This window comes from Panthera pardus, unplaced genomic scaffold (assembly GCF_024362965.1).
Source record: "Panthera pardus isolate Hobbes unplaced genomic scaffold, ASM2436296v1 HiC_scaffold_17, whole genome shotgun sequence".
NCBI lineage: Eukaryota > Metazoa > Chordata > Mammalia > Carnivora > Felidae > Panthera > Panthera pardus.
The window spans coordinates 43,337,696-43,349,224 of NW_026526732.1; positions in this window are offsets into that span (position 1 = coordinate 43,337,696).

Genomic DNA, 11,529 nt, shown 5'->3' on the forward strand with positions numbered 1-11,529 from the left:
GACAGAAAGAGAGACAGAGAGGGAATGGGGGAGGAGCAGAAAGAGGAGAGAGAGAATCCCAAGCAGGCTTCGTAGTGACAGCACGGAGCCTGATGTAGGGCTCGAACCCAAGAACTGTGAGATCATGACCTGAGCCGAAACCAAGAGTTGGACACTTAACTGACTGAGCCACCCAGGTGTTTTGGAAACAAAATAGCTTTTAAAAATCTCTAAAGAATATACTTATAGAAATTCAAGGTAATATTACCCATATAAAACATAAACAGCATGATATAAATAAAAAACATTCATGGAGAAAAAAAATAACCATTGAAAAATGTTCAAAATAAAGATAATGTTAATAATTACTTTATGTGTGAGATGTAAAAATAAGAAGATAGATAACCCACCAAGATGAACTTCCCCTAATTTTTGTTTCTTCAAAGTGCTAATGTACATTAAAAGCCCTAAGAAACTATTGACTAAAGGAAAAACTAAGTCACTCCAGACACAAAAACAGTGTCTCTCAAAATTTGTGGACTACTTATATTAGAAACAATGGAGATGTTTAATAAATGAGCACAATTTCCTGGACCCAGAAAACACCCACTAAATCAGAATTTCTATAAGTATAGCTGGGACAGATGCATTTTAGTAAGGCTTGCTAGGCAACCTTAAGGTTACTACAGTGAGTACAATTTAAAACTGTTTAAAAGGCTCAAACATTTAAAGTAATTTTTAGATTAAAAAATTTTTTTACACTTATTTTTCAGAGACAGAGACAGAGCAAAAGTGGGGGAGAGGCAGAGAGAGAAGGAGACACGAATCCGAAGCAGACTCCAGGCTCTGAGCGGTCAGCACAGAGCCCGATGGGGAGCTTGAACTCATGAACTGGGAGATCATGACCTGAGCTGAAGTCGGACGCTTAACCAACTGAGCCACCCAGGTGCCCCCTTTTTCAGACATTTTTAACACTTCTTTTTAACCTTTTCTGAATTTGAGAACCACTTTCAAATACTAGACCCATATATCTTTCCACTGCAAAAGAAAGCTTCTTTATGCTCTGTATCTCCATATTACACTTAATCTCTATGAAAATGTTTTTCTTCATTTGGAAACCCTCCTTCATCAACAAATTCTAAAATTCAGAACTCTTATATAATTAGGAGTTAAAGTTATGGCTCATAGTGTGCTCATTAAATGTTTTGAACTGAAAGTGTAGAGGTTCACTGTCCAGCATAGCATTGACTAGCCATATGTGGTTACAGAAGTGTACCTACTCAGAATTTCTATGACTTATAAAAAAAAGTAAAATGTCTCACTATATTTTTATAATAATTAAATATTGAAATGAGTTACTTAAGAATGCAAACAATAAAACAACAAAAATCATTTTTAGGTGCTAGTTCTTCTAAGTATGTTAGTGAATTTATCCCATTCGCTCTAGACTATTAGAATCTATTCCAAAAGACTATATGTTTTTGTTTCCTAATCAGAAAAACATTCTCATTAAGCATTAGGTCCCTTGAGTTTTAAGCAACAGATTGCCAGGAGGCACGTGTGATATGATTAGGATATAAGGAGCATCTGAAAGTTTACTTTTGCATTCACCCTTTCATGTCTCAAAAGTACGGAAAATCAAATGAGGAATCTCTTAAGGTTTTAATTAATTCCTATTTCTAAGCACAGAAACTGTGACAAATTTCCCTGCCTACTAGTTTTTTATTTTCATAACTAGGTAAATTTAGGAAGTATAAGGCCAGAATTCTCACATGAAATTATCATTACTTTAAAAACTATTCCAAATAAAAGAGGAAGGGAGACATAATTTGTTCAGGGGAAGAACATACTAAAAAAATATAGGTATGGTATTAATTTGTTTTATCACTACACATTTATTTGTACTTCATGCAAGCATAGATATTGATTTTTATTTTTCAATCAAATGTCAAATTTCATAAATGGTAGCTAGAAAACACAGACATATTTTTTCAATTTTAATGACATAATTACCACTAATTACTCTAAGTTCACCAGTTCCATTTCATTCATTTAACTATCATATAATTGCAATAGCAAACACTGTGAATCCATATTAAGTCTTACCATGTTTTAAAATCATGTATACATGAATATATATGATTTTTGAATGTTCAAGATTAAGACTGGTATTGAAAGGGGCGCCTGGGTGGCTCAGTCGGTTGAGCGTCCGACTTCGGCTCAGGTCATGATCTCACGGTCTGTGAGTTCGAGCCCGGGGTCGGTCTCTGTGCTGACAGCTCAGAGCCTGGAGCCTGTTTCAGATTCTGTGTCTCCCTATCTCTGACCCTCCCCCGTTCATGCTCTGTCTCTCTCTGTCTCAAAAATAAATAAACGTTAAAAAAAATTAAAAAAAAAAAAAGACTGGTATTGACATATTTCCACTATGGCATGAACTGTCATCATTTGTCAGAATAGGAAAGTGGGTCTAAAGATAGTCCTAATCTATTAATATTCAGGTACCAATACTGGATCTCATTTACAGTCATATATTTAATGGAAAGTAATATATCACAAGGTGACTGAATGAAATATACTTTTTCCATATAGACAGTACACCGTTATTCAACTCGATACTAGAAAATAATTGTCTTATACATTCTATCGTCTCTCTGTCTCTCTTTTTTGGGTGTTTGCTTATTCTTAAGCAAGAAGTGTGATGGACAATTATTTTTTCTTTACCTGTACTCTGCATGATCATTCATCACTGCCCTGTTCCATGCTTTAGTATTTTTTGGAAGAAAGGTTATTTTAACCATAAACAAAAGCGCTATGGGAAAAAATATAAAGTGTTACTGTTAAAACTAGACCACAATCCAGAGACAGTATGGTTGAAGAAATGCAGATGATGTATTTAGTCCATACATATTCATAGTATTTTTGGAAATCTTGTGTAGAATGGAAATAAAAATCAAAGTATAATAATGTCATAGTATTTGAAAAATTGGCTCAAGAAAATAATTGCCACATTATCATTGCACATTTGCAAGAGTACAACAGTGCCTTATTTCTATGGGAAATGTCTTGCATGATTTATAATTTTTATTTTGTTTTCTTATAATGTTTAAGGGTAAACCCTCAAGTCTTCCTAACTTTCTAGATTTCATTTTTTTAAACTAATGCATGAGCTTTGATGTGATTCACTTTACATTAAGTATCAACAATTATCACCAAACAGAAAGTAGATGCCCAAAAGTTATTTATTAAAGGAAAATTGTTTAAAATGGAAGTCATTTGAAGAAGATCCTTAACATTTCATTAATAAAATAATAATCAAAATAAACAAATTTTTGTTTAAAGTTAATATTTGACCCGTGATTATGTTTTCAGTAAAAATAAAAACAAAAACAAACACTTGATTTTGCTTCTTAATAAGACATAGAAGGTCTCATGACTTTTATTCCCAATATATTTTTTAATGTTTTTGTTCATTTTTGAGAGAGAGAGAGAGACACAGAAGGAGAGAGAGACAGAGCACGAGCAGGGGAGGGACAGAGAGAGAGGGAGACACAGAATCCGAAGCAGGTTCCAGGCTCTGAGCTGTCAGCACAGAGCCCAATGTGAGGCTTCAACTTGTGAACTGGGAGATCATGGCCTGAGCTGAAGTTGGACATTTAACCGACTGAGCCACCCATGCGCCCCCTTTTATTCCCAATCTTAACTGCAAAAGCAAATTAGACTGTAATATCATATTATTCCCTCATTAGTGAGCTGAATATTGTAATAAACTTGAATTAACTAAAATATAGAGAATACCAAGAAATTCCTAGGGAAAGAAAATACCCAAAGCTGCTTTCATCCCTGATAAAGAGGCATGAGGAAGAGGGATCATTGGTAAGAAAAAAGTCACGTTTAATAAACTTTAACGTGAATGTATGAATTGGTGTGACAGATGGGAATTACCAGGAGCTTCAGTGGCAGAGAATTTGTACCTACCATCTGCTTTTTCCCAAAGATTATCTCTGACTGCTTGGGAATGGTATACCAAAATACTATTTCAATAGAGAAACTAAGGTTCAAAAGAGAACTAAGATTGGAGCAGGGCAATAGAGCTGAAAGAAATTTCTTCTGCATAATCCTGGACTTCACTGAGGGCAAGCCGATGGTGTTTGGCTGCTGGCTTTTGAAGGCTGGCTGCACAAGAAGGAAAGGAAATCGCTTAGAAACTCTCTGGGTCTCCACTGAAGGCACTACAGAAGTCCTTCAAATGTTGGAGATATGGCAGTAGAGTAGAAAAATTCAAAGCCATGATTGAAATTAGAGTATGCAAAAACTCCACAAAAACCCCTGTTTTATGAGAATAGCAGAGGCCTAATACTAAAATTGATGAAACATGATAAGAAAAAAATGACAGATTAATATCTGTCATAAACATAGATGAAAAAATATTTTACAAAGTATCAACAAATTGAGTCTTACCCACAATAAGTAAAAAGGATAAAATTTTACACCAAACTGAATCAAAAGTCAATTAAACTTTCAAGAATCAGTCCGTATAATTCAGCATGTTAACAGAACAATGAAGAAAATTATGTGATCATCTAGAAAGTTGCAGATTAAAAAAAGATTTGGGAGAAATTCTCATAATGTCAGTAAACTATGAATAAAAAAAATCCCACAATCTGATAATGGACACCTATAAGAAAACTTACAGATAACATAATACTTGATAATGAAATATGGAAGGGCTGGCTGGGTGGTTGGCTGATCCTGGGTGGCTCAGTCAGTTAAGCGTCTGACTTGGGCTCAGGTCATATCACAGCTTATGGGTTTGAGCCCCATGTCGGGCTCTGTGCTGACAGCTCAGAGCCTGGAGCCTGCTTCAGATTCTGTGTCTCCCTCTCTCTCCGCCCCTCCCCCACTCATGCTCTGTCTCTAACTCTCAAAAATAAATAAAATATTTTTAAAAATTAACATTTTAAAAAATAATGAAACTGAATGTTTTAACACTAAGATTGAAAACAAGGCACATATTCATTACCAAATGCCAACTAATTCATTTTTAATTTATCAAGATTATTTATATTTAGATATTTAATTCCTGGTGACTAAATAGATTCTCTGCTAATATCTGAAAAGTGTAAGAAGATAAATTTATTCTTCATATCAACAGTAGAGTGAGCTTAATTTTCTTACATAAAAACTTTCTGGTTAAAGGCACATTTTTATTTTCTCTGTAAGAGGACTGAATATTTTTTCCACGTTCTAAAGTGTAGGCAAACAATATTAGTGTATCACTTATTGAAATAAGAGTCATAAACCTCATTTGGAACAAATTGGAGACTAACAAAAAATATTGACAAAAGGTTCATGTTTATTCTAAGGCTAAAATTCTTGACACAGTATCTCGCTTTCCCTTTTCTAACTTCTCTCAGACCACAACACAGCTACATGTATTTTCCTAATTATATTAGTGCAGCTTATGTTCAACATGTCAGAGCAGCTTAACACTCCAATCAAACCCTTATAACTGGTCAGCATAACACATATACATTACACATGTATGAATAATTAATTAGAGGCTTTTGGATTCGTAGAGTATGTTATTTAGGTACATTTTCGCAGTGTGTACCTGGGAGAATCATTCAGCATTGTTCATAAAGTATTCCTGCTTCCAACAATAGAGCATGCTAAAAAGAGCAGCCTGCATTAGAAGTGGCTGAATCATAAAACAGTGGTGTGCCTCGGGGTATATGTATCTTTGATGTCTGATTGAGAGTTATATTTGAAACCACTATTGTTTTTCTTTCTGTGTTCACATGACTTTCTTTATGTGGCATATCTCTCCTAATTATAAGGAATTTTAATGGTTACCTTACTTTTAGTATTTTTAGATTAGGACTACCTGTTTCTTTAAGTTGCGTTGTCCATGTTTTCCTTTCATTAATGTATATATATATTGAGAACCAATTTCATTCTAGGCCGGAAATTCCATGTTAAACAAGATAAATACAATTTCTACTCCCAAGGAGCTTATATTTTAGGGTGGGAAGTATAGATAATAAATAAACATGAAAGTATCATAAATATGTTATCTAAAAAATAAAATAACATTGTATGAGAGAGTAACCAGGGAGTCATATTATATAACATGGTGAGGTAATGCATAGGTCTGAGTAGAAACTTAAGAGTTACCCTTTGAATGTTAAATTTAAAATGTTATTTTCCATACCAGTGAATAATATGTCAATTAAGCAATTGAATGCATACGTTTGGAATTCATGGGAAAGTTCAGAAATTGGAGTTAAAAAACAACAACTAGGAGTAAAAAACATATAGATGATACTTAATGTATTATACCTATATGAAAATGTGAGGGAAAGAATACATCAATTTTCTACAACCAAGACTTAACATAACATTTAGAGACCTAACAGAGAAAAGGAATCAGGAAATAAGGAGTAAAATGTGAGAAGAGAACCAATAGGGTGGTTTAGGTCAGACCATATCAAATAGATTTTAAAAGTCCATCTAGCAAATTTGGCATACAATAACAGAAAGATAGAAATTTCATATTATTCATTTACATAAGTAGAAAATAACACTACAAGGACTTATAAAATTGAATATCTATTTGAAGCTGGAGAAATTGCTAGAAAATGTAATTCATTATTATTTTACATAAAGTTGGTTATCAGTTATTATTTTTCAGAATATTACTTTATCCAATAAAAGTTTTCTTAATAGAATGTTCTTGCATTTGACTTTCTTGTGACTCTAGACCTAGGGGTCAGCAAAGTTCTCTCATTATAACAGTCATGCATATTCAAAATGTTCATGCATATTCAAGTACTACAGATCTTTTTTGCTTACACTAAAGAATTTACAAAATGATAAAGATTGATCTTTCTCTTGTCACCCTTCTTTGAATGTCACTTGGTTTAGGTTATGTTTACATAAACTCTATCAGTTATACAATAAACTTGCAAAGCATGTTAATCACAGGTCAATTATGACAGATTTTATGACTAAAAATATACAACTAAGTTTTCTTTTCATAATGTTGAGAAATATCATTATCAGAGAAAGCACATTTGATGGGCTTTGGTTTTGCATTATGATTTGTGATTGATTTTAAAGATACTTTGCTTTATTCTTTCAGTACCTATCTGTTATTGTCTGTTATATTGTATTTTCAACTTCAGATTGTGGAAGTAACATTTCAAAGATGGAAATTAATGCCTCCTATGGCCCAGTATGGAATCAGAGCCTTTATATCTGTACTTTCCCCCTAAAATCCATGTGAGTAAACTTTCCTTAACATAAGTATACTTGCCTCTATTCCTGATGCTACCTCTATCAGATCTGGTTTTAGAGTACAGTATTTGCTGAGGAGATGTTACAGAATGAATGTTTCCCCCACAAAATCCGTAAGTCGAAACAGCACCAATGTGACTGCATTTGGAAATAGGGTCTTTAAAGAGGTAATTACAATTAAATGAAGTCATAAAGCTGAGGACTTAATCTGATAGGACTGGTGTCCTTAAGAGAAAGGAAGAAACACCAGAGATCTCTCTTTCTGGTATGTGCACAAAGAAGCCATGTAAAGAGACGGTAAGAAGATAACAGTCTGCAAGTCAAAAAGAGAGGTTTCACCAGAAACTGAATCTGCTGGCATCTTCACCTCAACTCAAATTTAGATGTAGCTTTTCTTTTCTTTCTTCCTCCCTTCCTTCTTTCCTTCCCTCCCTCCCTCCCTCCCTTCCTTCTTTCCTTCCCACCTTCCTTCCTTCCTTTCTTCCTTCCTTCTTTTCTTCCTTCTTTCCAAAGAACTTGAATTACAGGGAAGTGTATATATATATATATATATATATATATATATATATATCCAATTGACTTTAAACAAGTTATCTGGACCCAAACAAAAAATCTCTGCCTTGAGAATCAATCACAAATGAGGCCAATGGTGGATTCCATTTTATAGATGGGGCATGTGAAAACTGTGAGGTTCATGGTTATAAACAGAGGAACACAATACATAGAAAAAGAAGCAAAAGTCCAGTCTTGCAAACATAACCAAGATAAACCTATAAAAAAGCATGATAAAAGTGTAGAGATACTACTATTTGGAACAATAGAGATACCCAAAATTACATCACTGGACATAAATAACAGTTCCCAATCTCGTAAACTAAGAGGAAAACGGTGGAAATACAAATATTATTCTTAGGCTGATAAAGTTGATAGCAGAGTGGGCAGTTTTTTTCTGCATTTATTGTTTCTCAAACACTATTCTTCTTTGTCCTTCTCTGCTTTATGAGGTTAACTTGGTTTTTTATATTACTTGGGATTCCTTTCTTCTTGGCTTCTATTTGGGTTCAGACGATACAAATTATTGGCAGAAGATTGGTGTGTTGGAGGAAAAGTTGGGGAATTATTTTCTTGGTTATCTCCTACCAGTCTATGATGGTATAGTGGTGTATATTTTGTACCTATAGCCATAGTTACTTTGAAGCCATCCTCTCCCAAATTTAAATTCTCCCCATGTTCCATTTACCACCTTCCTTTTCCCTTTAAACCTATAAATAAAAAATAATTCACATTGTTGCTAGTTACTGGGTGTATGAACTTCCTTTGTCAGTTTCTTTAATCCTATCCACACCTTTTTATATGCCCTCTTTATTAAACTTTTTTTTTTTAATTCTCTTCTTGAGTAAGCCATCCTTCTGGGACCTAGGTGATAAAATAATTAGTAGGTCTAGGAAAAGAACCCTCAAAATATGATTCTGGAACTTGGTTGGTCATATATTTGACTAATTTGTGGACAGCTTACTGTTTTTTAAAAAAAAATTCTTTTAATGTTTATTTTTGAGAGAGCTAGAGAGACAGAGCACAAGCTGGGGAGGGGCAGAGAGAGAGGGAGACACAGAATCCTAATCAGGCTCGAGGCTCCAAGCAGTCAGCACAGAGCCCGACGTGGGGCTCGAACCCACACACCATAAGATCATGACTTGAGCTGAATTTGGACGCTTAACTGACTGAGCCACCCAGGCAACCCTGGACAGCCTGCGCTCTTGAGAAAAAAAAATGGAAGGGTTATAATCTATGACAGGCGATGATATTATGATTACCTAACTTATTAACAATAGTGGCATTAGGTAAATCAGAATTAGAGGGTTGAGCATTGGTGGAAAAAGTGGGTGTAGCACTTAAGACATATGGAGTCAAAGGTGATTACAAAGTTTATTGGGTAGTCTGGAAGTTTCTGTTGCCCTAGAGAATATATAAAGTACAAGTGTAATGCTTTGGATTAATAAATTTAATAAACCTGATTAAATCAGAAAAATTAGAAATCTTTTCTGACAAATTTAAAGTAATTCCTTATCTGATGTAGGTAAGGCCAGACATGGCTAAAATTAAGCCTAGAACATGAATGCAATTCTTGTAGAGTAGAAGCACCAAATAAATACACAGCTCTGCCAGGAATCTTGTGTTAAAGAATAGGCCATGATAAGGAAGGCTTTGCAAACTAAATGGAGCAAAAATGGAATTTTTGAATAGACACCGATAAATTTGATAATGTTGAAAACCGTAATATGTCAGAAACTTTATTAAGAATAGAAACATCTTGCTATACCCATCTCAAGAATCTGAAAGACCATTTTTTTTTTCAGGCACAGAAAGTCTTAAGCACTCTACATGGGTCATTGTTTCACAGGAGATGCTTATTTTCCTTGGGATGGTTTAGCACCCCTCCTTGACACCAGACTTACAAGAAGAGCTAAATCCCTGTGTACTCCTGTGTAAGAATGTATCTGGGAGCAGGGTTTGCAGGATTTGCCAGATTTTCGTGGCAGGAATCGGAGGAGCATGAGTGTGAATGGAATCTCAGGGTGAAAGACAAAGAATAGCTGAGTGTAAGATGATTGTTAACATAATTATATCCCCCTAGGACTCAAAATTTATTACATTGGATTAGTTGTGTGGTTATAAAAATCGTTAGGACTCTTCAAATGATAGATGATGAACAAGTTGAAAACCAATACAAAGAAAAGAGTTTCTTCATGCTTAATGAGTTTATAATCACCTTCAAATAAAGCATGTGATCACAGAGGAAAGTTAAATTGCTATGCTATTATGTATGGAACATGTACACATGCATTATTCCAAAAAACCCCAAAGGATCATCAAGCTTTCCAAATTTTATTCTAATATCTTAATATACATTGACATCAATCAGATACCTAAATTAAATGTTCTAATTGAATTAATGTGATGAATTGAAAGGGGAAAAAAGTGATGTGTTCTTTAAATATCATGTTTCCTCAGGCATAAATGTGTCAAATTTCCTCCTTAATTGTAAATATACGTTACAAGAAATACTTGTGAAATGCAGGAATGATTCCCTTCTCAAGGCTTGAAGTAATATTTAATTAATCAAAAAGCTGGAAAATCCAACTAGAAACCTGTTGAGTAGGTAAAAGTTTATTTTTCAGCTGTTTCACTATCCACTAATTTTAAATAACTAAAACAAAGACAAAACAAACATTCAAAACATCCCAGTATTAATCACAGAGTTTTTGACCTTTGTTTATGGGATGAATAAGTATTCATTTGTGTAGGTCTGGACTTTCTACATTTTGGAGTTGGATACAAACATTTTGACTCTAAGGGAAAGGTATTTGGAAGGTCCTTTTATAACTTTTTAAAATAAATATAATTCGTATTGATATAATTAGTATTGATGATAATAACATCTCCATTTACCTGATTTAAGTTGTGATGGATACATCTTTCTTCATGTAGTATTAACAATATTATCAACCACACTGGGAAAATTCTGGACCAATTTTTCTCAATCAGAGCTTTGCAAGCATAACATTCTCAATTTATTCCAATAATGTATAAAATATTTTTGGTTAAGGTGAATGTGCATTTCTGTTGCAAATTCCATGAAAAAAATAATTAACACAAATTTTATACCCAAAATTCCTCCCACAAATAAAATGACAATAAATATATTGTTAAAATAAACATATTGTTGATAAAAGGTTATACAACAATTATCTGGATTCCTTTAAAAATATTTTATATGAAATGAAAATTTTAAAAATTCTGTCTGAATCAAAGCACAGGTTTATTCATTCAAACAAAAGAACAAATGCTGCCATACATAACTAATTACTCTCCTAATAGAGATTATTCTATGCCATAATAGAAATAATAAAAGGAATTAAGTTAACAAATAGAATTAACACAAATTATTACAAAGTGAGTAAAACTTATTTAAGTACATCAGGAATATTTCAGATTATATGACTGTTTTGTTGAAAATAGTAAATCTTTTCTCATATGACAATCAGTACTATAAATTCCACCCACGTTTCTGAATTTCATAAGTTTTATTAACATCTCTGGATTTTTTTTCTCAATAACGATTCAGATGTAGACTACTTGTGTCATGCAATTTTCCCTTCTGAGCTTTTTAAACATTACTTAATTATCAGCAAACTAATGTTGCTGAGTGGAACCCTTGCCAGCTTGATTTTTTGTATGTCTTCTATCTGTACT